Here is a 20,888-nt window from a genome sequence, read left to right as displayed (position 1 = left end):
TTCGGGTGCTTCGTCCCTCGCCTATGTGCACGTCGCGGTTGGCACATCAACGTCCGGAGCCTCTTGCCCGTCACGAAACCGTCGGCGCTTCCTCGAACGATCCCGAAATCCCTATCGCAAGCTCTCTCCGAGCCCTAGCCCGACGACTGCGTATCGGTCACGGAAAGCTCGCACCGAAACCTTCGGCACTTTCTCGAACGATCTCGGAATCGCTATTGCGACCCCAATCCGGAAAGCTCTTTCCGAGCCCCACGATACTGACTGTGTAGCGGTCACGGCAAATCCCGTGCCCGAAAACAATCGTCTTGGAGGTCTACGGGAGATGTTTCGTATCTCGGGACGCAAAAAGGAGTGCAACACGAGGACTTCCCGGGGGGTCACCCATCCTAGTACTACTCTCGCCCAAGCACGCTTAACTTCGGAGTTCTTATGGGATCCGGTGCTTTAGTGCTGGTATGATCGCACCGGTTTCGGGTGCTTCGTCCCTCGCCTATGTGCACGTCGCGGTCGGCACATCAACGTCCGGAGCCTCTTGCCCGTCACGAAACCGTCGGCGCTTTCTCGAACGATCACGAAATCCCTATCGCAAGCTCTCTCCGAGCCCTATCCCAACGACTGCGTATCGGTCATGGCAAGCTCGCGCCGAAACCGTCGGCACTTTCATGAACGATCTCGGAATCGCTATTGCGACCCCAATCCGGAAAGCTCTTTCCTAGCCCCACGATACTGACTGCGTAGCGGTCACGGCAAATCCCGTGCCCGAAAACAATCGTCTCGGAGGTCTACGGGAGATGTTTCGTATCTCGGGACGCAAAAAGTAGTGCAACACGAGGAATTCCCGAGGGGTCACCTATCCTAGTACTACTCTCGCCCAAGCACGCTTAACTTCGGAGTTCTGATGGGATCCGGTGCTTTCGTGCTGGTATGATCGCACCATTTTCGGGTGCTTCGTCCCTCGCCTATGTGCTCGTCGCGGTTGGCACATCAACGTCCGGAGCCTCTTGCCCGTCACGAAACCGTCGGCGCTTTCTCGAACGATCCCGAAATCCCTATCGCAAGCTCTCTCCGAGCCCTAGCCCGACGACTGCGTATCGGTCACGGCAAGCTCGCGCCGAAACCATCGGCACTTTCTCGAACGATCTCGGAATCGCTATTGCGACCCCAATCCGGAAAGCTCTCTCCGAGCCCCACGATACTGACTGCGTAGCGGTCACGGCAAATCCCGTGCCCGAAAACAATCGTCTCGGAGGTCTACGGGAGATGTTTCGTATCTCGGGACGCAAAAAGTAGTGCAACACGAGGAATTCCCGGGGGCTCACCCATCCTAGTACTACTCTCGCCCAAGCACGCTTAACTTCGGAGTTCTGATGGGATCCGGTGCTTTAGTGCTGGTATGATCGCACCGGTTTCAGGTGCTTCGCCCCTCGCCTATGTGCACGTCGCGGCCGGCGCATCAACGTTCGGAGCCTCTTGCCCGTCACGAAACCGTCGGCGCTTTCTCGAACGATCCCGAAATCCCGTTTGCAAGCTCCCTCCGAGCCATAGCCCGACGACTGCTTATCGGTCACGGCAAACTCGCGCCGAAACCATCGGCACTTTCTCGAACGATCTCGGAATCGCTATTGCGACCCCAATCCGGAAAGCTCTTTCCGAGCCTCACGATACTGACGGCGTAGTGGTCACGGCAAATCCCGTGCCCGAAAACAATCGTCTCGGAGGTCTACGAGAGATGTTTCGTATCTCGGGACGCAAAAAGGAGTGCAACACGAGGAATTCCCGGGGGGTCACCCATTCTAGTACTACTCTCGCCCAAGCACGCTTAACTTCGGAGTTCTGATGGAATCCGACGCTTTAGTGCTGGTATGATCGCACCGGTGTTGGGTGCTTCGCCCCTCGCCTATGTGCACGTCGCGGCCGGCGCATCAACGTCCGGAGCCTCTTGCCCGTCACGAAACCGTCGGCGCTTTCTCGAACGATCCCGAAATCCCTATCGCAAGCTCTCTCCGAGCCCTAGCCCGACGACTGCGTATCGGTCACGGCAAGCTCGCGCCGAAACCATCGGCACTTTCTCGAACGATCTCGGAATCGCTATTGCGACCCCAATCCGGAAAGCTCTTTCCGAGCCCCACGATACTGACTGCGTAGCGGTCACGGCAAATCCCGTGCCCGAAAACAATCGTCTCGGAGGTCTACGGGAGATGTTTCGTATCTCGGGACGCAAAAAGGAGTGCAACACGAGGACTTCCCGGAGGGTCACCCATCCTAGTACTACTCTCGCCCAAGCACGCTTAACTTCGGAGTTCTGATGGGATCCGGTGCTTTAGTGCTGGTATGATCGCACCGGTTTCGGGTGCTTCGTCCCTCGCCTATGTGCACGTCGCGGTCGGCACATCAACGTCCGGAGCCTCTTGCCCGTCACGAAACCGTCGGCGCTTTCTCGAACGATCACGAAATCCCTATTGCAAGCTCCCTCCGAGCCCTATCCCAACGACTGCGTATCGGTCATGGCAAACTCGCGCCGAAACCGTCGGCACTTTCATGAACGATCTCGGAATCGCTATTGCGACCCCAATCCGGAAAGCTCTTTCCGAGCCCCACGATACTGACTGCGTAGTGGTCACGGCAAATCCCGTGCCCGAAAACAATCGTCTCGGAGGTCTACGGGAGATGTTTCGTATCTCGGGACGCAAAAAGGAGTGCAATACGAGGACTTCCCGGGGGGTCACACATCCTAGTACTACTCTCGCCCAACCACGCTTAACTTCGGAGTTCTGATGGGATCCGGTGCTTTCGTGTTGGTATGATCGCACCGGTTTCGGGTGCTTCGTCCCTCGCCTATGTGCTCGTCGCGGTTGGCACATCAACGTCCGGAGCCTCTTGCCCGTCACGAAACCGTCGGCGCTTTCTCGAACGATCCCGAAATCCCTATCGCAAGCTCTCTCCGAGCCCTAGCCCGACGACTGCGTATCGGTCACGGCAAGCTCGCGCCGAAACCATCGGCACTTTCTCGAACGATCTCGGAATCGCTATTGCGACCCCAATCCGGAAAGCTCTTTCCGAGCCCCACGATACTGATTGCGTAGCGGTCACGGCAAATCCCGTGCCCGAAAACAATCGTCTCGGAGGTCTACGGGAGATGTTTCGTATCTCGGGACGCAAAAAGGAGTGCATCACGAGGACTTCCCGGGGGGTCACCCATCCTAGTACTACTCTCGACAAAGCACGCTTAACTTCGGAGTTCTGATGGGATCCGGTGCTTTAGTGCTGGTATGATCGCACCGGTTTCGGGTGCTTCGTCCCTCGCCTATGTGCACGTCGCGGTCGGCACATCAACGTCCGGAGCCTCTTGCCCGTCACGAAACCGTCGGCGCTTTCTCAAACGATCCCGAAATCCCTATCGCAAGCTCTCTCCGAGCCCTAGCCCGACGACTGCGTATCGGTCACGGCAAGCTCGCGCCGAAACCATCGGCACTTTCTCGAACAATCTCGGAATCGCTATTGCGACCCCAATCCGGAAAGCTTTTTCCGAGCCCCACGATACTGACTGCGTAGCGGTCATGGCAAATCCCGTGCCCGAAAACAATCGTCTCGGAGGTCTACGGGAGATGTTTCGTATCTCGGGACGCAAAAAGGAGTGCAACACGAGGACTTCTCGGGGGGTCACACATCCTAGTACTACTCTCGCCCAAGCACGCTTAACTTCGGAGTTCTGATGGGATCCGGTGCTTTCATGCTGGTATGATCGCACCGGTTTCGGGTGCTTCGTCCCTCGCCTATGTGCACGTCGCGGTTGGCACATCAACGTCCGGAGCCTCTTGCCCGTCACGAAACCGTCGGCGCTTTCTCGAACGATCCCGAAATCCCTATCGCAAGCTCTCTCCGAGCCCTAGCCCGACGACTGCGTATCGGTCACGGAAAGCTCGCGCCGAAACCTTCGACACTTTCTCGAACGATCTCGGAATCGCTATTGCGACCCCAATCCGGAAAGCTCTTTCCGAGCCCCACGATACTGACTGCGTAGCGGTCACGGCAAATCCCATGCCCGAAAACAATCGTCTCGGAGGTCTACGGGAGATGTTTCGTATCTCGGGACGCAAAAAGGAGTGCAACACGAGGACTTCCCGGGGGGTCACCCATCCTAGTACTACTCTCGCCCAAGCATGCTTAACTTCGGAGTTCTGATGGGATCCGGTGCTTTAGTGCTGGTATGATCGCACCGGTTTCGGGTGCTTCGTCCCTCGCCTATGTGCACGTCGCGGTCGGCACATCAACGTCCGGAGCCTCTTGCCCGTCACGAAACCGTCGGCGCTTTCTCGAACGATCACGAAATCCCTATTGCAAGCTCCCTCTGAGCCCTATCCCAACGACTGCGTATCGGTCATGGCAAGCTCGCACCGAAACCGTCGGCACTTTCATGAACGATCTCGGAATCGCTATTGCGACCCCAATCCAGAAAGCTCTTTCCGAGCCCCACGATACTGACTGCGTAGTGGTCACGGCAAATCTCGTGCCCGAAAACAATCGTCTCGGAGGTCTACGGGAGATGTTTCGTATCTCGGGACGCAAAAATGAGTGCAACACGAGGACTTCCCGGGGGGTCACACATCTTAGTACTACTCTCGCCCAAGCACGCTTAACTTCGGAGTTCTGATGGGATCCGGTGCTTTCGTGCTGGTATGATCGCACCGGTTTCGGGTGCTTCGTCCCTCGCCTATGTGCTCATCGCGGTTGGCACATCAACGTCCGGAGCCTCTTGCCCGTCACGAAACCGTCGGCGCTTTCTCGAACGATCCCGAAATCCCTATCGCAAGCTCTCTCCGAGCCCTAGCCCGACGACTGCGTATCGGTCACGGCAAGCTAGCGCAGAAACCATCGGCACTTTCTCGAACGATCTCGGAATCGCTATTGCGACCCCAATATGGAAAGCTCTCTCCGAGGCCCACGATACTGACTGCGTAGCGGTCACGGCAAATCCCGTGCCCGAAAACAATCGTCTCGGAGGTCTACGGGAGATGTTTCGTATCTCGGGACGCAAAAAGGAGTGCAACACGAGGAATTCCCGGGGGGTCACCCATCCTAGTACTACTCTCGCCCAAGCACGCTTAACTTCGGAGTTCTGATGGGATCCGGTGCTTTAGTGCTGGTATAATCGCACCGGTTTCGGGTGCTTCGCCCCTCGCCTATGTGCACGTCGCGGCCGGCGCATCAACGTCCGGAGCCTCTTGCCCGTCACGAAACCGTCGGCGCTTTCTCGAACGATCCCGAAATCCCGTTTGCAAGCTCCCTCCGAGCCATAGCCCGACGACTGCTTATCGGTCACGGCAAGCTCGCGCCGAAACTATCGGCACTTTCTCGAACGATCTCGGAATCGCTATTGCGACCCCAATCCGGAAAGCTCTTTCCGAGCCCCACGATACTGACGGCGTAGTGGTCACGGCAAATCCCGTGCCCGAAAACAATCGTCTCGGAGGTCTACGAGAGATGTTTCGTATCTCGGGACGCAAAAAGGAGTGCAACACGAGGAATTCCCGGGGGGTCACCCATCCTAGTACTACTCTCGCCCAAGCACGCTTAACTTCGGAGTTCTGATGGGATCCGGCGCTTTAGTGCTGGTATGATCGCACCGGTTTCGGGTGCTTCGCCCCTCGCCTATGAGCACGACGCGGCCGGCGCATCAACGTCCGGAGCCTCTTGCCCGTCACGAAAAAGTCGGCGCTTTCTCGAACGATCCCGAAATCCCTATCGCAAGCTCTCTCCGAGCCCTAGCCCGACGACTGCGTATCGGTCACGGCAAGTTCGCGCCGAAACCATCGGCACTTTCTCGAACGATCTCGGAATCGCTATTGCGACCCCAATCTGGAAAGCTCTTTCCGAGCCCCACGATACTGACTGCGTAGCGGTCACGGCAAATCCCGTGCCCGAAAACAATCGTCTCGGAGGTCTACGGGAGATGTTTCGTATCTCGGGACGCAAAAAGGAGTGCAACACGAGGACTTCCCGGGGGGTCACACATCCTAGTACTACTCTCGCCCAAGCACGCTTAACTTCGGAGTTCTGATGGGATCCGGTGCTTCCGTGCTGGTATGATCGCACCGGTTTCGGGTGCTTCGTCCCTCGCCTATGTGCACGTCGCGGTTGGCACATCAACGTCCGGAGCCTCTTGCCCGTCACGAAACCGTCGGCGCTTTCTCGAACGATCCCGAAATCCCTATCGCAAGCTCTCTCCGAGCCCTAGCCCGACGACTACGTATCGGTCACGGCAAGCTCGCGCCGAAACCATCGGCACTTTCTCGAACGATCTCGGAATCGCTATTGCGACCCCAATCCGGAAAGCTCTTTGCGAGCCCCACGATACTGACTGCGTAGCGGTCACGGCAAATCCCGTGCCCGAAAACAATCGTCTCGGAGGTCTACGGGAGATGTTTCGTATCTCGGGACGCAAAAAGAAGTGCAACACGAGGACTTCCCGGAGGGTCACCCATCCTAGTACTGCTCTCGCCCAAGCACGCTTAACTTCGGAGTTCTGATGGGATCCGGTGCTTTAGTGCTGGTATGATCGCACCGGTTTCGGGTGCTTCGTCCCTCGCCTATGTGCACGTCGCGGTCGGCACATCAACGTCCGGAGCCTCTTGCCCGTCACGAAACCGTCGGCGCTTTCTCGAACGATCACGAAATCCCTATAGCAAGCTCCCTCCGAGCCCTATCCCAACGACTGCGTATCGGTGTTGGCAAGCTCGCGCCGAAACCGTCGGCACTTTCATGAACGATCTCGGAATCGCTATTGCGACCCCAATCCGGAAAGCACTTTCCGAGCCCCACTATACTGACTGCGTAGCGGTCATGGCAAATCCCGTGCCCGAAAACAATCGTCTCGGAGGTCTACGGGAGATGTTTCGTATCTCGGGACGCAAAAAGGAGTGCAACACGAGGACTTCCCGGGGGGTCACACATCCTAGTACTACTCTCGCCCAAGCACGCTTAACTTCGGAGTTCTGATGGGATCCGGTGCTTTAGTGCTGGTATAATCGCACCGGTTTCGGGTGCTTCGCCCCTCGCCTATGTGCACGTCGCGGCCGGCGCATCAACGTCCGGAGCCTCTTGCCCGTCACGAAACCGTTGGCGCTTTCTCGAACGATCCCGAAATCCCTATCGCAAGCTCTCTCCGAGCCCTAGCCCGACGACTGCGTATCGGTCACGGCAAGCTCGCGCCGAAACCATCGGCACTTTCTCGAACGATCTCGGAATCGCTATTGCGACCCCAATCCGGAAAGCTCTTTCCGAGCCCCACGATACTGACTGCGTAGCGGTCACGGCAAATCCCGTGCCCGAAAACAATCGTCTCGGAGGTCTACGGGAGATGTTTCGTATCTCGGGACGCAAAAAGGAGTGCAACACGAGGACTTCCCGGGGGGTCACACATCCTAGTACTACTCTCGCCCAAGCACGCTTAACTTCGGAGTTCTGATGGGATCTGGTGCTTTCGTGCTGGTATGATCGCACCGGTTTCGGGTGCTTCGTCCCTCGCCTATGTGCACGTCGCGGTAGGCACATCAACGTCCGGAGCCTCTTGCCCGTCACGAAACCGTCGGCGCTTTCTCGAACGATCCCGAAATCCCTATCGCAAACTCTCTCCGAGCCCTAGCCCGACGACTGCGTATCAGTCACGGCAAGCTCGCGCCGAAACCATCGGCACTTTCTCGAACGATCTCGGAATCGCTATTGCGACCCCAATCCGGAAAGCTCTTTCCGAGCCCCACGATACTGACTGCGTAGTGGTCACGGCAAATCCCGTGCCCGAAAACAATCGTCTCGGAGGTCTACGGGAGATGTTTCGTATCTCGGGACGCAAAAAGGAGTGCAACACGAGGACTTCCCGGGGGGTCACACATCCTAGTACTACTCTCGCCCAAGCACGCTTAACTTCGGAGTTCTGATGGGATCCGGTGCTTTCGTGCTGGTATGATCGCACCGGTTTCGGGTGCTTCGTCCCTCGCCTATGTGCACGTCGCGGTTGGCACATCAACGTCCGGAGCTTCTTGCCCGTCACGAAACCGTCGGCGCTTTCTCGAACGATCCCGAAATCCCTATCGCAAGCTCTCTCAGAGCCCTAGCCCGACGACTGCGTATCGGTCACGGCAAGCTCGCGCCGAAACCATCGGCACTTTCTCGAACGATCTCGGAATCGCTATTGCGACCCCAATCCGGAAAGCTCTTTCCGAGCCCCACGATACTGACTGCGTAGCGGTCACGGCAAATCCCGTGCCCGAAAACAATCGTCTCGGAGGTCTACGGGAGATGTTTCGTATCTCGGGACACAAAAAGGAGTGCAACACGAGGACTTCCCGGAGGGTCACCCATCCTAGTACTACTCTCGCCCAAGCACGCTTAACTTCGGAGTTCTGATGGGATCCGGTGCTTTAGTGCTGATATGATCGCACCGGTTTCGGGTGCTTCGTCCCTCGCCTATGTGCACGTCGCGGTCGGCACATCAATGTCCGGAGCCTCTTGCCCGTCACGAAACCGTCGGCGCTTTCTCGAACGATCACGAAATCCCTATTGCAAGCTCCCTCCGAGCCCTATCCCAACGACTGCGTATCGGTCATGGCAAGCTCGCGCCGAAACCGTCGGCACTTTCATGAACGATCTCGGAATCGCTATTGCGACCCCAATCCGGAAAGCACTTTCCGAGCCCCACGATACTGACTGCGTAGTGGTCACGGCAAATCCCGTGACCGAAAACAATCATCTCGGAGGTCTACGGGAGATGTTTCGTATCTCGGGACGCAAAAAGGAGTGCAACACGAGGACTTCCCGGGGGGTCACACATCCTAGTACTACTCTCGCCCAAGCACGCTTAACTTCGGAGTTCTGATGGGATCCGGTGCTTTCGTGCTGGTATGATCGCACCGGTTTCGGGTGCTTCGTCCCACGCCTATGTGCTCCTCGCGGTTGGCACATCAACGTCCGGAGCCTCTTGCCCGTCACGAAACCGTCGGCGCTTTCTCTAACGATCCCGAAATCCCTATCGCAAGCTCTCTCCGAGCCCTAGCCCGACGACTGCGTATCGGTCACGGCAAGCTCGCGCAGAAACCATCGGCACTTTCTCGAACGATCTCGGAATCGCTATTGCGACCCCAATCCGGAAAGCTCTTTCCGAGCCCCACGATACTGACTGCGTAGCGGTCACGGCAAATCCCGTGCCCGAAAACAATCGTCTCGGAGGTCTACGGGAGATGTTTCGTATCTCGGGACGCAAAAAGGAGTGCATCACGAGGCCTTCCCGGGGGGTCACCCATCCTAGTACTACTCTCGACAAAGCACGCTTAACTTCGGAGTTCTGATGGGATCCGGTGCTTTAGTGCTGGTATGATCGCACCGGTTTCGGGTGCTTCGTCCCTCGCCTATGTGCACGTCGCGGTCGGCACATCAACGTCCGTAGCCTCTTGCCCGTCACGAAACCGTCGGCGCTTTCTCAAACGATCCCGAAATCCCTATCGCAAGCTCTCTCCGAGCCCTAGCCCGACGACTGCGTATCGGTCACGGCAAGCTCGCGCCGAAACCATCGGCACTTTCTCGAACAATCTCGGAATCGCTATTGGGGACCCAATCCGGAAAGCTCTTTCCGAGCCCCACGATACTGACTGCGTAGCGGTCATGGCAAATCCCGTGCCCGAAAACAATCGTCTCGGAGGTCTACGGGAGATGTTTCGTATCTCGGGACGCAAAAAGGAGTGCAACACGAGGACTTCCCGGGGGGTCACACATCCTAGTACTACTCTCGCCCAAGCACGCTTAACTTCGGAGTTCTGATGGGATCCGGTGCTTTCATGCTGGTATGATCGCACCGGTTTCGGGTGCTTCGTCCCTCGCCTATGTGCACGTCGCGGTTGGCACATCAACGTCCGGAGCCTCTTGCCCGTCACGAAACCGTCGGCGCTTTCTCGAACGATCCCGAAATCCCTATCGCAAGCTCTCTCCGAGCCCTAGCCCGACGACTGCGTATCGGTCACGGAAAGCTCGCGCCGAAACCTTCGGCACTTTCTCGAACGATCTCGGAATCGCTATTGCGACCCCAATCCGGAAAGCTCTTTCCGAGCCCCACGATACTGACTGTGTAGCGGTCACGGCAAATCCCGTGCCCGAAAACAATCGTCTTGGAGGTCTACGGGAGATGTTTCGTATCTCGGGACGCAAAAAGGAGTGCAACACGAGGACTTCCCGGGGGGTCACCCATCCTAGTACTACTCTCGCCCAAGCACGCTTAACTTCGGAGTTCTTATGGGATCCGGTGCTTTAGTGCTGGTATGATCGCACCGGTTTCGGGTGCTTCGTCCCTCGCCTATGTGCACGTCGCGGTCGGCACATCAACGTCCGGAGCCTCTTGCCCGTCACGAAACCGTCGGCGCTTTCTCGAACGATCACGAAATCCCTATTGCAAGCTCTCTCTGAGCCCTATCCCAACGACTGCGTATCGGTCATGGCAAGCTCGCGCCGAAACCGTCGGCACTTTCATGAACGATCTCGGAATCGCTATTGCGACCCCAATCCGGAAAGCTCTTTCCGAGCCCCACGATACTGACTGCGTAGTGGTCACGGCAAATCCCGTGCCCGAAAACAATCGTATCGGAGGTCTACGGGAGATGTTTCGTATCTCGGGACGCAAAAAGGAGTGCAACACGAGGACTTCCCGGGGGGTCACACATCCTAGTACTACTCTCGCCCAAGCACGCTTAACTTCGGAGTTCTGATGGGATCCGGTGCTTTAGTGCTGGTATGATCGCACCGGTTTCGGGTGCTTCGTCCCTCGCCTATGTGCTCATCGCGGTTGGCACATCAACGTCCGGAGCCTCTTGCCCGTCACGAAACCGTCGGCGCTTTCTCGAACGATCCCGAAATCCCTATCGCAAGCTCTCTCCGAGCCCTAGCCCGACGACTGCGTATCGGTCACGGCAAGCTCGCGCAGAAACCATCGGCACTTTCTAGAACGATCTCGGAATCGCTATTGCGACCCCCATCCGGAAAGCTCTCTCCGAGCCCCACGATACTGACTGCGTAGAGGTCACGGCAAATCCCGTGCCCGAAAACAATCATCTCGGAGGTCTACGGGAGATGTTTCGTATCTCGGGACGCAAAAAGGAGTGCAACACGAGGAATTCCCGGGGGGTCACCCATCCTAGTACTACTCTCGCCCAAGCACGCTTAACTTCGGAGTTCTGATGGGATCCGGTGCTTTAGTGCTGGTATAATCGCACCGTTTTCGGGTGCTTCGCCCCTCGCCTATGTGCACGTCGCGGCCGGCGCATCAACGTCCGGAGCCTCTTGCCCATCACGAAACCGTCGGCGCTCTCTCGAACGATCCCGAAATCCCGTTTGCAAGCTCCCTCCGAGCCATAGCCCGACGACTGCTTATCGGTCACGGCAAGCTCGCGCCGAAACCATCGGCACTTTCTCGAACGATCTCGGAATCGCTATTGCGACCCCAATCCGGAAAGCTCTTTCCGAGCCCCACGATACTGACGGCGTAGTGGTCACGGCAAATCCCGTGCCCGAAAACAATCGTCTCGGAGGTCTACGAGAGATGTTTCGTATCTCGGGACGCAAAAAGGAGTGCAACACGAGGAATTCCCGGGGGGTCACCCATCCTAGTACTACTCTCGCCCAAGCACGCTTAACTTCGGAGTTCTGATGGGATCCGGCGCTTTAGTGCTGGTATGATCGCACCGGTTTCGGGTGCTTCGCGCCTCGCCTATGTGCACGTCGCGGCCAGCGCATCAACGTCCGGAGCCTCTTGCCCGTCACGAAACCGTCGGCGCTTTCTCGAACGATCCCGAAATCCCTATCGCAAGCTCTCTCCGAGCCCTAGCCCGACGACTGCGTATCGGTCACGGCAAGCTCGCGCCGAAACCATCGGCACTTTCTCGAACGATCTCGGAATCGCTATTGCGACCCCAATCCGGAAAACTCTTTCCGAGCCCCACGATACTGACTGCGTAGCGGTCACGGCAAATCCCGTGCCCGAAAACAATCGTCTCGGAGGTCTACGGGAGATGTTTCGTATCTCGGGACGCAAAAAGGAGTGCAACACGAGGACTTCCCGGGGGGTCACACATCCTAGTACTACTCTCGCCCAAGCACGCTTAATTTCGGAGTTCTGATGGGATCCGGTGCTTTCGTGCTGGTATGATCGCACCGGTTTCGGGTGCTTCGTCCCTCGCCTATGTGCACGTCGCGTTTGGCACATCAACGTCCGGAGCCTCTTGCCCGTCACGAAACCGTCGGCGCTTTCTCGAACGATCCCGAAATCCCTATCGCAAGCTCTCTCCGAGCCCTACCCCGATGACTGCGTATCAGTCACGGCAAGCTCGCGCCGAAACCATCGGCACTTTCTCGAACGATCTCGGAATCGCTATTGCGACCCCAATCCGGAAAGCTCTTTCCGAGCCCCACGATACTGACTGCGTAGCGGTCATGGCAAATCCCGTGCCCGAAAACAATCGTCTCGGAAGTCTACGGGAGATGTTTCGTATATCGGGACACAAAAAGGAGTGCAACACGAGGACTTCCCGGGGGGTCACCCATCCTAGTACTACTCTCGCCCAAGCACGCTTAACTTCGGAGTTCTGATGGGATCCGGTGCTTTAGTGCTGGTATGATCGCACCGGTTTCGGGTGCTTCGTCCCTCGCCTATGTGCACGTCGCGGTCGGCACATCAACGTCCGGAGCCTCTTGCCCGTCACTAAACCGTCGGCGCTTTCTCGAACGATCCCGAAATCCCTATCGCAAGCTCTCTCCGAGCCCTAGCCCGATGACTGCGTATCGGTCACGGCAAGCTCGCGCCGAAACCATCGGCACTTTCTCGAACGATCTCGGAATCGCTATTGCGACCCCAATCCGGAAAGCTCTTTCCGAGCCCCACGATACTGACTGCGTAGTGGTCACGGCAAATCCCGTGCCCGAAAACAATCGTCTCGTATCTCGGGACGCAAAAAGGAGTGCAACACGAGGACTTCCCGGGGGGTCACCCATCCTAGTACTACTCTCGCCCAAGCACGCTTAACTTCGGAGTTCTGATGGGATCCGGTGCTTTAGTGCTGGTATGATCGCACCGGTTTCGGGTGCTTCGTCCCTCGCCTATGTGCACGTCGCGGTCGGCACATCAACGTCCGGAGCCTCTTGCCCATCACGAAACCGTCGGCGCTTTCTCGAACGATCCCGAAATCCCTATCGCAAGCTCTCTCCGAGCCCTAGCCCGATGACTGCGTATCGGTCATCGCAAGCTCGCGCCGAAACCATCGGCACTTTCTCGAACGATCTCGGAATCGCTATTGCGACCCCAATCCGGAAAGCTCTTTCCGAGCCCCACGATACTAACTGCGTAGCGGTCACAGCAAATCCCGTGCCCGAAAACAATCGTCTCGGAGGTCTACGGGAGATGTTTCGTATCTCGGGACGCAAAAAGGAGTGCAACACGAGGACTTCCCGGGGGGTCACACATCCTAGTACTACTCTCGCCCAAGCACGCTTAACTTCGGAGTTCTGATGGGATCCGGTGCTTTCGTGCTGGTATGATCGCACCGGTTTCGGGTGCTTCGTCCCTCGCCTATGTGCACGTCGCGGTCGGCACATCAACGTCCGGAGCCTCTTGCCCGTCACGAAACCGTCGGCGCTTTCTCGAACGATCCCGAAATCCCTATCGCAAGCTCTCTCCGAGCCCTAGCCCGACGACTGCGTATCGGTCACGGCAAGCTCGCGCCGAAACCATCGGCACTTTCTCGAACGATCTCGGAATCGCTATTGCGACCCCAATCCGGAAAGCTCTTTCCGAGCCCCACGATACTGACTGCGTAGCGGTCACGGCAAATCCCGTGCCCGAAAACAATCGTCCCTCGCCTATGTGCTCGTCGCGGTCGGTCACGGCAAACACTAGCACCAAAGCTCTTTCCGAGCCCCACGATACTGACTGCGTAGTGGTCACGGCAAATCCCGTGCCCGAAAACAATCGTCTCGGAGGTCTACGGGAGATGTTTCGTATCTCGGGACGCAAAAAGGAGTGCAACACGAGGACTTCCCGGGGGGTCACACATCCTAGTACTACTCTCGCCCAAGCACGCTTAACTTCGGAGTTCTGATGGGATCCGGTGCTATAGTGCTGGTATGATCGCACCGGTTTCGGGTGCTTCGTCCCTCGCCTATGTGCACGTCGCGGTCGGCACATCAACGTCCGGAGCCTCTTGCCCGTCCCGAAACCGTCGGCGCTTTCTCGAACGATCCCGAAATCCCTATCGCAAGCTCTCTCCGAGCCCTAGCCCGATGACTGCGTATCGGTCATCGCAAGCTCGCGCCGAAACCATCGACACTTTCTCGAACGATCTCGGAATCGCTATTGCGACCCCAATCCGGAAAGCTCTTTCCGAGCCCCACGATACTGACTGCGTAGCGGTCACAGCAAATCCCGTGCCCGAAAACAATTGTCTCGGAGGTCTACGGGTGATGTTTCGTATCTGGGGACGCAAAAAGGAGTGCAACACGAGGACTTCCCGGGGGGTCACACATCCTAGTACTACTCTCGCCCAAGCACGCTTAACTTCGGAGTTCTGATGGGATCCGGTGCTTTCGTGCTGGTATGATCGCACCGGTTTCGGGTGCTTCGTCCCTCGCCTATGTGCACGTCGCGGTTGGCACATCAACGTCCGGAGCCTCTTGCCCGTCACGAAACCGTCGGCGCTTTCTCGAACGATCACGAAATCCCTATTGCAAGCTCCCTCCGAGCCCTATCCCAACGACTGCGTATCGGTCATGGCAAGCTCGCGCCGAAACCGTCGGCACTTTCATAAACGATCTCGGAATCGCTATTGCGACCCCAATCCGGAAAGCTCTTTCCGAGCCCCACGATACTGACTGCGTAGTGGTCACGGCAAATCCCGTGCCCGAAAACAATCGTCTCGGAGGTCTACGGGAGATGTTTCGTATCTCGGGACGCAAAAAGGAGTGCAACACGAGGAATTCCCGGGGGGTCACCCATCCTAGTACTACTCTCGCCCAAGCACGCTTAACTTCGGAGTTCTGATGGGATCCGGTGCTTTAGTGCTGGTATGATCGCACCGGTTTCGGGTGCTTCGTCCCTCGCCTATGTGCACGTCGCGGTCGGCACATCAACGTCCGGAGCCTCTTGCCCATCACGAAACCGTCGGCGCTTTCTCGAACGATCCCGAAATCCCTATCGCAAGCTCTCTCCGAGCCCTAGCCCGATGACTGCGTATCGGTCATCGCAAGCTCGCGCCGAAACCATCGGCACTTTCTCGAACGATCTCGGAATCGCTATTGCGACCCCAATCCGGAAAGCTCTTTCCGAGCCCCACGATACTACCTGCGTAGCGGTCACAGCAAATCCCGTGCCCGAAAACAATCGTCTCGGAGGTCTACGGGAGATGTTTCGTATCTCGGGACGCAAAAAGGAGTGCAACACGAGGACTTCCCGGGGGGTCACACATCCTAGTACTACTCTCGCCCAAGCACGCTTAACTTCGGAGTTCTGATGGGATCCGGTGCTTTCGTGCTGGTATGATCGCACCGGTTTCGGGTGCTTCGTCCCTCGCCTATGTGCACGTCGCGGTCGGCACATCAACGTCCGGAGCCTCTTGCCCGTCACGAAACCGTCGGCGCTTTCTCGAACGATCCCGAAATCCCTATCGCAAGCTCTCTCCGAGCCCTAGCCCGACGACTGCGTATCGGTCACGGCAAGCTCGCGCCGAAACCATCGGCACTTTCTCGAACGATCTCGGAATCGCTATTGCGACCCCAATCCGGAAAGCTCTTTCCGAGCCCCACGATACTGACTGCGTAGCGGTCACGGCAAATCCCGTGCCCGAAAACAATCGTCCCTCGCCTATGTGCTCGTCGCGGTCGGTCACGGCAAACACTAGCACCAAAGCTCTTTCCGAGCCCCACGATACTGACTGCGTAGTGGTCACGGCAAATCCCGTGCCCGAAAACAATCGTCTCGGAGGTCTACGGGAGATGTTTCGTATCTCGGGACGCAAAAAGGAGTGCAACACGAGGACTTCCCGGGGGGTCACACATCCTAGTACTACTCTCGCCCAAGCACGCTTAACTTCGGAGTTCTGATGGGATCCGGTGCTATAGTGCTGGTATGATCGCACCGGTTTCGGGTGCTTCGTCCCTCGCCTATGTGCACGTCGCGGTCGGCACATCAACGTCCGGAGCCTCTTGCCCGTCCCGAAACCGTCGGCGCTTTCTCGAACGATCCCGAAATCCCTATCGCAAGCTCTCTCCGAGCCCTAGCCCGATGACTGCGTATCGGTCATCGCAAGCTCGCGCCGAAACCATCGACACTTTCTCGAACGATCTCGGAATCGCTATTGCGACCCCAATCCGGAAAGCTCTTTCCGAGCCCCACGATACTGACTGCGTAGCGGTCACAGCAAATCCCGTGCCCGAAAACAATTGTCTCGGAGGTCTACGGGTGATGTTTCGTATCTGGGGACGCAAAAAGGAGTGCAACACGAGGACTTCCCGGGGGGTCACACATCCTAGTACTACTCTCGCCCAAGCACGCTTAACTTCGGAGTTCTGATGGGATCCGGTGCTTTCGTGCTGGTATGATCGCACCGGTTTCGGGTGCTTCGTCCCTCGCCTATGTGCACGTCGCGGTTGGCACATCAACGTCCGGAGCCTCTTGCCCGTCACGAAACCGTCGGCGCTTTCTCGAACGATCACGAAATCCCTATTGCAAGCTCCCTCCGAGCCCTATCCCAACGACTGCGTATCGGTCATGGCAAGCTCGCGCCGAAACCGTCGGCACTTTCATAAACGATCTCGGAATCGCTATTGCGACCCCAATCCGGAAAGCTCTTTCCGAGCCCCACGATACTGACTGCGTAGTGGTCACGGCAAATCCCGTGCCCGAAAACAATCGTCTCGGAGGTCTACGGGAGATGTTTCGTATCTCGGGACGCAAAAAGGAGTGCAACACGAGGAATTCCCGGGGGGTCACCCATCCTAGTACTACTCTCGCCCAAGCACGCTTAACTTCGGAGTTCTGATGGGATCCGGTGCTTTAGTGCTGGTATGATCGCACCGGTTTCGGGTGCTTCGTCCCTCGCCTATGTGCACGTCGCGGTCGGCACATCAACGTCCGGAGCCTCTTGCCCATCACGAAACCGTCGGCGCTTTCTCGAACGATCCCGAAATCCCTATCGCAAGCTCTCTCCGAGCCCTAGCCCGATGACTGCGTATCGGTCATCGCAAGCTCGCGCCGAAACCATCGGCACTTTCTCGAACGATCTCGGAATCGCTATTGCGACCCCAATCCGGAAAGCTCTTTCCGAGCCCCACGATACTAACTGCGTAGCGGTCACAGCAAATCCCGTGCCCGAAAACAATCGTCTCGGAGGTCTACGGGAGATGTTTCGTATCTCGGGACGCAAAAAGGAGTGCAACACGAGGACTTCCCGGGGGGTCACACATCCTAGTACTACTCTCGCCCAAGCACGCTTAACTTCGGAGTTCTGATGGGATCCGGTGCTTTCGTGCTGGTATGATCGCACCGGTTTCGGGTGCTTCGTCCCTCGCCTATGTGCACGTCGCGGTCGGCACATCAACGTCCGGAGCCTCTTGCCCGTCACGAAACCGTCGGCGCTTTCTCGAACGATCCCGAAATCCCTATCGCAAGCTCTCTCCGAGCCCTAGCCCGACGACTGCGTATCGGTCACGGCAAGCTCGCGCCGAAACCATCGGCACTTTCTCGAACGATCTCGGAATCGCTATTGCGACCCCAATCCGGAAAGCTCTTTCCGAGCCCCACGATACTGACTGCGTAGCGGTCACGGCAAATCCCGTGCCCGAAAACAATCGTCCCTCGCCTATGTGCTCGTCGCGGTCGGTCACGGCAAACACTAGCACCAAAGCTCTTTCCGAGCCCCACGATACTGACTGCGTAGTGGTCACGGCAAATCCCGTGCCCGAAAACAATCGTCTCGGAGGTCTACGGGAGATGTTTCGTATCTCGGGACGCAAAAAGGAGTGCAACACGAGGACTTCCCGGGGGGTCACACATCCTAGTACTACTCTCGCCCAAGCACGCTTAACTTCGGAGTTCTGATGGGATCCGGTGCTATAGTGCTGGTATGATCGCACCGGTTTCGGGTGCTTCGTCCCTCGCCTATGTGCACGTCGCGGTCGGCACATCAACGTCCGGAGCCTCTTGCCCGTCCCGAAACCGTCGGCGCTTTCTCGAACGATCCCGAAATCCCTATCGCAAGCTCTCTCCGAGCCCTAGCCCGATGACTGCGTATCGGTCATCGCAAGCTCGCGCCGAAACCATCGACACTTTCTCGAACGATCTCGGAATCGCTATTGCGACCCCAATCCGGAAAGCTCTTTCCGAGCCCCACGATACTGACTTCGTAGCGGTCACAGCAAATCCCGTGCCCGAAAACAATTGTCTCGGAGGTCTACGGGTGATGTTTCGTATCTGGGGACGCAAAAAGGAGTGCAACACGAGGACTTCCCGGGGGGTCACACATCCTAGTACTACTCTCGCCCAAGCACGCTTAACTTCGGAGTTCTGATGGGATCCGGTGCTTTCGTGCTGGTATGATCGCACCGGTTTCGGGTGCTTCGTCCCTCGCCTATGTGCACGTCGCGGTTGGCACATCAACGTCCGGAGCCTCTTGCCCGTCACGAAACCGTCGGCGCTTTCTCGAACGATCACGAAATCCCTATTGCAAGCTCCCTCCGAGCCCTATCCCAACGACTGCGTATCGGTCATGGCAAGCTCGCGCCGAAACCGTCGGCACTTTCATAAACGATCTCGGAATCGCTATTGCGACCCCAATCCGGAAAGCTCTTTCCGAGCCCCACGATACTGACTGCGTAGTGGTCACGGCAAATCCCGTGCCCGAAAACAATCGTCTCGGAGGTCTACGGGAGATGTTTCGTATCTCGGGACGCAAAAAGGAGTGCAACACGAGGACTTCCCGGGGGGTCACCCATCCTAGTACTACTCTCGCCCAAGCACGCTTAACTTCGGAGTTCTGATGGGATCCGGTGCTTTAGTGCTGGTATGATCGCACCGGTTTCGGGTGCTTCGTCCCTCGCCTATGTGCACGTCGCGGTCGGCACATCAACGTCCGGAGCCTCTTGCCCATCACGAAACCGTCGGCGCTTTCTCGAACGATCCCGAAATCCCTATCGCAAGCTCTCTCCGAGCCCTAGCCCGATGACTGCGTATCGGTCATCGCAAGCTCGCGCCGAAACCATCGGCACTTTCTCGAACGATCTCGGAATCGCTATTGCGACCCCAATCCGGAAAGCTCTTTCCGAGCCCCACGATACTAACTGCGTAGCGGTCACAGCAAATCCCGTGCCCGAAAACAATCGTCTCGGAGGTCTACGGGAGATTTTTCGTATCTCGGGACGCAAAAAGGAGTGCAACACGAGGACTTCCCGGGGGGTCACACATCCTAGTACTACTCTCGCCCAAGCACGCTTAACTTCGGAGTTCTGATGGGATCCGGTGCTTTCGTGCTGGTATGATCGCACCGGTTTCGGGTGCTTCGTCCCTCGCCTATGTGCACGTCGCGGTCGGCACATCAACGTCCGGAGCCTCTTGCCCGTCACGAAACCGTCGGCGCTTTCTCGAACGATCCCGAAATCCCTATCGCAAGCTCTCTCCGAGCCCTAGCCCGACGACTGCGTATCGGTCACGGCAAGCTCGCGCCGAAACCATCGGCACTTTCTCGAACGATCTCGGAATCGCTATTGCGACCCCAATCCGGAAAGCTCTTTCCGAGCCCCACGATACTGACTGCGTAGCGGTCACGGCAAATCCCGTGCCCGAAAACAATCGTCCCTCGCCTATGTGCTCGTCGCGGTCGGTCACGGCAAACACTAGCACCAAAGCTCTTTCCGAGCCCCACGATACTGACTGCGTAGTGGTCACGGCAAATCCCGTGCCCGAAAACAATCGTCTCGGAGGTCTACGGGAGATGTTTCGTATCTCGGGACGCAAAAAGGAGTGCAACACGAGGACTTCCCGGGGGGTCACACATCCTAGTACTACTCTCGCCCAAGCACGCTTAACTTCGGAGTTCTGATGGGATCCGGTGCTTTCGTGCTGGTATGATCGCACCGGTTTCGGGTGCTTCGTCCCTCGCCTATGTGCACGTCGCGGTTGGCACATCAACGTCCGGAGCCTCTTGCCCGTCACGAAACCGTCGGCGCTTTCTCGAACGATCCTGAAATCCCTATCGCAAGCTCTCTCCGAGCCCTAGCCCGACGACTGCGTATCGGTCACGGCAAGCTCGCGCCGAAACCATCGGCACTTTCTCGAACGATCTCGGAATCGCTATTGCGACCCCAATCCGGAAAGCTCTTTCCGAGCCCCACGATACTGACTGCGTAGCGGTCACGGCAAATCCCGTGCCCGAAAACAATCGTCTCGGAGGTCTACGGGAGATGTTTCGTATCTCGGGACGCAAAAAGGAGTGCAACACGAGGACTTCCCGGGGGGTCACCCATCCTAGTACTACTCTCGCCCAAGCACGCTTAACTTCGGAGTTCTGATGGGATCCGGTGCTTTAGTGCTGGTATGATCGCACCGGTTTCGGGTGCTTCGTCCCTCGCCTATGTGCACGTCGCGGTCGGCACATCAACGTCCGGAGCCTCTTGCCCGTCACGAAACCGTCGGCGCTTTCTCGAACGATCCCGAAATCCCTATCGCAAGCTCTCTCCGAGCCCTAGCCCGATGACTGCGTATCGGTCATCGCAAGCTCGCGCCGAAACCATCAACACTTTCTCGAACGATCTCGGAATCGCTATTGCGACCCCAATCCGGAAAGCTCTTTCCGAGCCCCACGATACTGACT

At 57.5% G+C, this 20,888-nt stretch overlaps 43 non-coding genes across 43 annotated transcripts; all 43 read right to left on the bottom strand.

Moving 5' to 3' along the window:
* Nucleotides 1-348: 348 nt before the first annotated feature.
* On the bottom strand, nucleotides 349-467 carry LOC135630141 (5S ribosomal RNA). Its single transcript, XR_010493667.1, has one exon. It is a non-coding gene; the product is annotated as a 5S ribosomal RNA (ribosomal RNA).
* A 350-nt stretch (nucleotides 468-817) lies between these two features.
* Nucleotides 818-936, bottom strand: LOC135630287 (5S ribosomal RNA). Its single transcript, XR_010493815.1, has one exon. It is a non-coding gene; the product is annotated as a 5S ribosomal RNA (ribosomal RNA).
* Nucleotides 937-1,286: 350 nt separating this feature from the next.
* LOC135630376 (5S ribosomal RNA) lies at nucleotides 1,287-1,405 on the bottom strand. The gene has a single exon (XR_010493900.1). It is a non-coding gene; the product is annotated as a 5S ribosomal RNA (ribosomal RNA).
* A 350-nt stretch (nucleotides 1,406-1,755) lies between these two features.
* Nucleotides 1,756-1,874, bottom strand: LOC135629772 (5S ribosomal RNA). The gene has a single exon (XR_010493339.1). It is a non-coding gene; the product is annotated as a 5S ribosomal RNA (ribosomal RNA).
* A 350-nt stretch (nucleotides 1,875-2,224) lies between these two features.
* On the bottom strand, nucleotides 2,225-2,343 carry LOC135630116 (5S ribosomal RNA). The gene has a single exon (XR_010493642.1). It is a non-coding gene; the product is annotated as a 5S ribosomal RNA (ribosomal RNA).
* A 350-nt stretch (nucleotides 2,344-2,693) lies between these two features.
* On the bottom strand, nucleotides 2,694-2,812 carry LOC135630570 (5S ribosomal RNA). Its single transcript, XR_010494092.1, has one exon. It is a non-coding gene; the product is annotated as a 5S ribosomal RNA (ribosomal RNA).
* A 350-nt stretch (nucleotides 2,813-3,162) lies between these two features.
* Nucleotides 3,163-3,281, bottom strand: LOC135629894 (5S ribosomal RNA). The gene has a single exon (XR_010493456.1). It is a non-coding gene; the product is annotated as a 5S ribosomal RNA (ribosomal RNA).
* A 350-nt stretch (nucleotides 3,282-3,631) lies between these two features.
* On the bottom strand, nucleotides 3,632-3,750 carry LOC135630423 (5S ribosomal RNA). Its single transcript, XR_010493950.1, has one exon. It is a non-coding gene; the product is annotated as a 5S ribosomal RNA (ribosomal RNA).
* A 350-nt stretch (nucleotides 3,751-4,100) lies between these two features.
* Nucleotides 4,101-4,219, bottom strand: LOC135630225 (5S ribosomal RNA). The gene has a single exon (XR_010493754.1). It is a non-coding gene; the product is annotated as a 5S ribosomal RNA (ribosomal RNA).
* A 350-nt stretch (nucleotides 4,220-4,569) lies between these two features.
* Nucleotides 4,570-4,688, bottom strand: LOC135630408 (5S ribosomal RNA). Its single transcript, XR_010493932.1, has one exon. It is a non-coding gene; the product is annotated as a 5S ribosomal RNA (ribosomal RNA).
* A 350-nt stretch (nucleotides 4,689-5,038) lies between these two features.
* On the bottom strand, nucleotides 5,039-5,157 carry LOC135630135 (5S ribosomal RNA). The gene has a single exon (XR_010493662.1). It is a non-coding gene; the product is annotated as a 5S ribosomal RNA (ribosomal RNA).
* Nucleotides 5,158-5,507: 350 nt separating this feature from the next.
* On the bottom strand, nucleotides 5,508-5,626 carry LOC135630137 (5S ribosomal RNA). The gene has a single exon (XR_010493664.1). It is a non-coding gene; the product is annotated as a 5S ribosomal RNA (ribosomal RNA).
* Nucleotides 5,627-5,976: 350 nt separating this feature from the next.
* On the bottom strand, nucleotides 5,977-6,095 carry LOC135630274 (5S ribosomal RNA). Its single transcript, XR_010493802.1, has one exon. It is a non-coding gene; the product is annotated as a 5S ribosomal RNA (ribosomal RNA).
* A 350-nt stretch (nucleotides 6,096-6,445) lies between these two features.
* LOC135630170 (5S ribosomal RNA) lies at nucleotides 6,446-6,564 on the bottom strand. Its single transcript, XR_010493698.1, has one exon. It is a non-coding gene; the product is annotated as a 5S ribosomal RNA (ribosomal RNA).
* A 350-nt stretch (nucleotides 6,565-6,914) lies between these two features.
* On the bottom strand, nucleotides 6,915-7,033 carry LOC135630508 (5S ribosomal RNA). The gene has a single exon (XR_010494031.1). It is a non-coding gene; the product is annotated as a 5S ribosomal RNA (ribosomal RNA).
* A 350-nt stretch (nucleotides 7,034-7,383) lies between these two features.
* On the bottom strand, nucleotides 7,384-7,502 carry LOC135630456 (5S ribosomal RNA). Its single transcript, XR_010493981.1, has one exon. It is a non-coding gene; the product is annotated as a 5S ribosomal RNA (ribosomal RNA).
* Nucleotides 7,503-7,852: 350 nt separating this feature from the next.
* LOC135630273 (5S ribosomal RNA) lies at nucleotides 7,853-7,971 on the bottom strand. The gene has a single exon (XR_010493801.1). It is a non-coding gene; the product is annotated as a 5S ribosomal RNA (ribosomal RNA).
* Nucleotides 7,972-8,321: 350 nt separating this feature from the next.
* On the bottom strand, nucleotides 8,322-8,440 carry LOC135630282 (5S ribosomal RNA). The gene has a single exon (XR_010493810.1). It is a non-coding gene; the product is annotated as a 5S ribosomal RNA (ribosomal RNA).
* Nucleotides 8,441-8,790: 350 nt separating this feature from the next.
* On the bottom strand, nucleotides 8,791-8,909 carry LOC135630272 (5S ribosomal RNA). Its single transcript, XR_010493800.1, has one exon. It is a non-coding gene; the product is annotated as a 5S ribosomal RNA (ribosomal RNA).
* A 350-nt stretch (nucleotides 8,910-9,259) lies between these two features.
* Nucleotides 9,260-9,378, bottom strand: LOC135629931 (5S ribosomal RNA). The gene has a single exon (XR_010493492.1). It is a non-coding gene; the product is annotated as a 5S ribosomal RNA (ribosomal RNA).
* A 350-nt stretch (nucleotides 9,379-9,728) lies between these two features.
* On the bottom strand, nucleotides 9,729-9,847 carry LOC135630369 (5S ribosomal RNA). The gene has a single exon (XR_010493894.1). It is a non-coding gene; the product is annotated as a 5S ribosomal RNA (ribosomal RNA).
* Nucleotides 9,848-10,197: 350 nt separating this feature from the next.
* LOC135630139 (5S ribosomal RNA) lies at nucleotides 10,198-10,316 on the bottom strand. The gene has a single exon (XR_010493665.1). It is a non-coding gene; the product is annotated as a 5S ribosomal RNA (ribosomal RNA).
* Nucleotides 10,317-10,666: 350 nt separating this feature from the next.
* On the bottom strand, nucleotides 10,667-10,785 carry LOC135630394 (5S ribosomal RNA). Its single transcript, XR_010493918.1, has one exon. It is a non-coding gene; the product is annotated as a 5S ribosomal RNA (ribosomal RNA).
* Nucleotides 10,786-11,135: 350 nt separating this feature from the next.
* Nucleotides 11,136-11,254, bottom strand: LOC135630134 (5S ribosomal RNA). The gene has a single exon (XR_010493661.1). It is a non-coding gene; the product is annotated as a 5S ribosomal RNA (ribosomal RNA).
* A 350-nt stretch (nucleotides 11,255-11,604) lies between these two features.
* On the bottom strand, nucleotides 11,605-11,723 carry LOC135630136 (5S ribosomal RNA). The gene has a single exon (XR_010493663.1). It is a non-coding gene; the product is annotated as a 5S ribosomal RNA (ribosomal RNA).
* A 350-nt stretch (nucleotides 11,724-12,073) lies between these two features.
* Nucleotides 12,074-12,192, bottom strand: LOC135630539 (5S ribosomal RNA). The gene has a single exon (XR_010494061.1). It is a non-coding gene; the product is annotated as a 5S ribosomal RNA (ribosomal RNA).
* Nucleotides 12,193-12,542: 350 nt separating this feature from the next.
* On the bottom strand, nucleotides 12,543-12,661 carry LOC135629912 (5S ribosomal RNA). Its single transcript, XR_010493473.1, has one exon. It is a non-coding gene; the product is annotated as a 5S ribosomal RNA (ribosomal RNA).
* A 328-nt stretch (nucleotides 12,662-12,989) lies between these two features.
* On the bottom strand, nucleotides 12,990-13,108 carry LOC135629900 (5S ribosomal RNA). The gene has a single exon (XR_010493462.1). It is a non-coding gene; the product is annotated as a 5S ribosomal RNA (ribosomal RNA).
* Nucleotides 13,109-13,458: 350 nt separating this feature from the next.
* On the bottom strand, nucleotides 13,459-13,577 carry LOC135630271 (5S ribosomal RNA). The gene has a single exon (XR_010493799.1). It is a non-coding gene; the product is annotated as a 5S ribosomal RNA (ribosomal RNA).
* Nucleotides 13,578-14,047: 470 nt separating this feature from the next.
* LOC135630495 (5S ribosomal RNA) lies at nucleotides 14,048-14,166 on the bottom strand. Its single transcript, XR_010494018.1, has one exon. It is a non-coding gene; the product is annotated as a 5S ribosomal RNA (ribosomal RNA).
* Nucleotides 14,167-14,516: 350 nt separating this feature from the next.
* Nucleotides 14,517-14,635, bottom strand: LOC135630270 (5S ribosomal RNA). Its single transcript, XR_010493798.1, has one exon. It is a non-coding gene; the product is annotated as a 5S ribosomal RNA (ribosomal RNA).
* A 350-nt stretch (nucleotides 14,636-14,985) lies between these two features.
* Nucleotides 14,986-15,104, bottom strand: LOC135630016 (5S ribosomal RNA). Its single transcript, XR_010493575.1, has one exon. It is a non-coding gene; the product is annotated as a 5S ribosomal RNA (ribosomal RNA).
* A 350-nt stretch (nucleotides 15,105-15,454) lies between these two features.
* Nucleotides 15,455-15,573, bottom strand: LOC135630269 (5S ribosomal RNA). The gene has a single exon (XR_010493797.1). It is a non-coding gene; the product is annotated as a 5S ribosomal RNA (ribosomal RNA).
* Nucleotides 15,574-16,043: 470 nt separating this feature from the next.
* On the bottom strand, nucleotides 16,044-16,162 carry LOC135630494 (5S ribosomal RNA). The gene has a single exon (XR_010494017.1). It is a non-coding gene; the product is annotated as a 5S ribosomal RNA (ribosomal RNA).
* Nucleotides 16,163-16,512: 350 nt separating this feature from the next.
* LOC135630268 (5S ribosomal RNA) lies at nucleotides 16,513-16,631 on the bottom strand. The gene has a single exon (XR_010493796.1). It is a non-coding gene; the product is annotated as a 5S ribosomal RNA (ribosomal RNA).
* A 350-nt stretch (nucleotides 16,632-16,981) lies between these two features.
* Nucleotides 16,982-17,100, bottom strand: LOC135630005 (5S ribosomal RNA). The gene has a single exon (XR_010493564.1). It is a non-coding gene; the product is annotated as a 5S ribosomal RNA (ribosomal RNA).
* Nucleotides 17,101-17,450: 350 nt separating this feature from the next.
* On the bottom strand, nucleotides 17,451-17,569 carry LOC135630267 (5S ribosomal RNA). Its single transcript, XR_010493795.1, has one exon. It is a non-coding gene; the product is annotated as a 5S ribosomal RNA (ribosomal RNA).
* A 470-nt stretch (nucleotides 17,570-18,039) lies between these two features.
* On the bottom strand, nucleotides 18,040-18,158 carry LOC135630493 (5S ribosomal RNA). The gene has a single exon (XR_010494016.1). It is a non-coding gene; the product is annotated as a 5S ribosomal RNA (ribosomal RNA).
* A 350-nt stretch (nucleotides 18,159-18,508) lies between these two features.
* LOC135630266 (5S ribosomal RNA) lies at nucleotides 18,509-18,627 on the bottom strand. The gene has a single exon (XR_010493794.1). It is a non-coding gene; the product is annotated as a 5S ribosomal RNA (ribosomal RNA).
* Nucleotides 18,628-18,977: 350 nt separating this feature from the next.
* LOC135629888 (5S ribosomal RNA) lies at nucleotides 18,978-19,096 on the bottom strand. The gene has a single exon (XR_010493451.1). It is a non-coding gene; the product is annotated as a 5S ribosomal RNA (ribosomal RNA).
* A 350-nt stretch (nucleotides 19,097-19,446) lies between these two features.
* On the bottom strand, nucleotides 19,447-19,565 carry LOC135630264 (5S ribosomal RNA). Its single transcript, XR_010493792.1, has one exon. It is a non-coding gene; the product is annotated as a 5S ribosomal RNA (ribosomal RNA).
* A 470-nt stretch (nucleotides 19,566-20,035) lies between these two features.
* LOC135630263 (5S ribosomal RNA) lies at nucleotides 20,036-20,154 on the bottom strand. Its single transcript, XR_010493791.1, has one exon. It is a non-coding gene; the product is annotated as a 5S ribosomal RNA (ribosomal RNA).
* A 350-nt stretch (nucleotides 20,155-20,504) lies between these two features.
* Nucleotides 20,505-20,623, bottom strand: LOC135629877 (5S ribosomal RNA). Its single transcript, XR_010493440.1, has one exon. It is a non-coding gene; the product is annotated as a 5S ribosomal RNA (ribosomal RNA).
* Between the last annotated feature and the right edge of the window lie 265 nt (nucleotides 20,624-20,888).

The sequence above is a fragment of the Musa acuminata genome, chromosome BXJ3-1, assembly GCF_036884655.1.
Source record: "Musa acuminata AAA Group cultivar baxijiao chromosome BXJ3-1, Cavendish_Baxijiao_AAA, whole genome shotgun sequence".
NCBI classification, from domain to species: Eukaryota; Viridiplantae; Streptophyta; class Magnoliopsida; order Zingiberales; family Musaceae; genus Musa; species Musa acuminata.
Note: the sequence above shows the minus strand (reverse complement) of the source record. Positions and strands in the feature narration are given on the sequence as shown.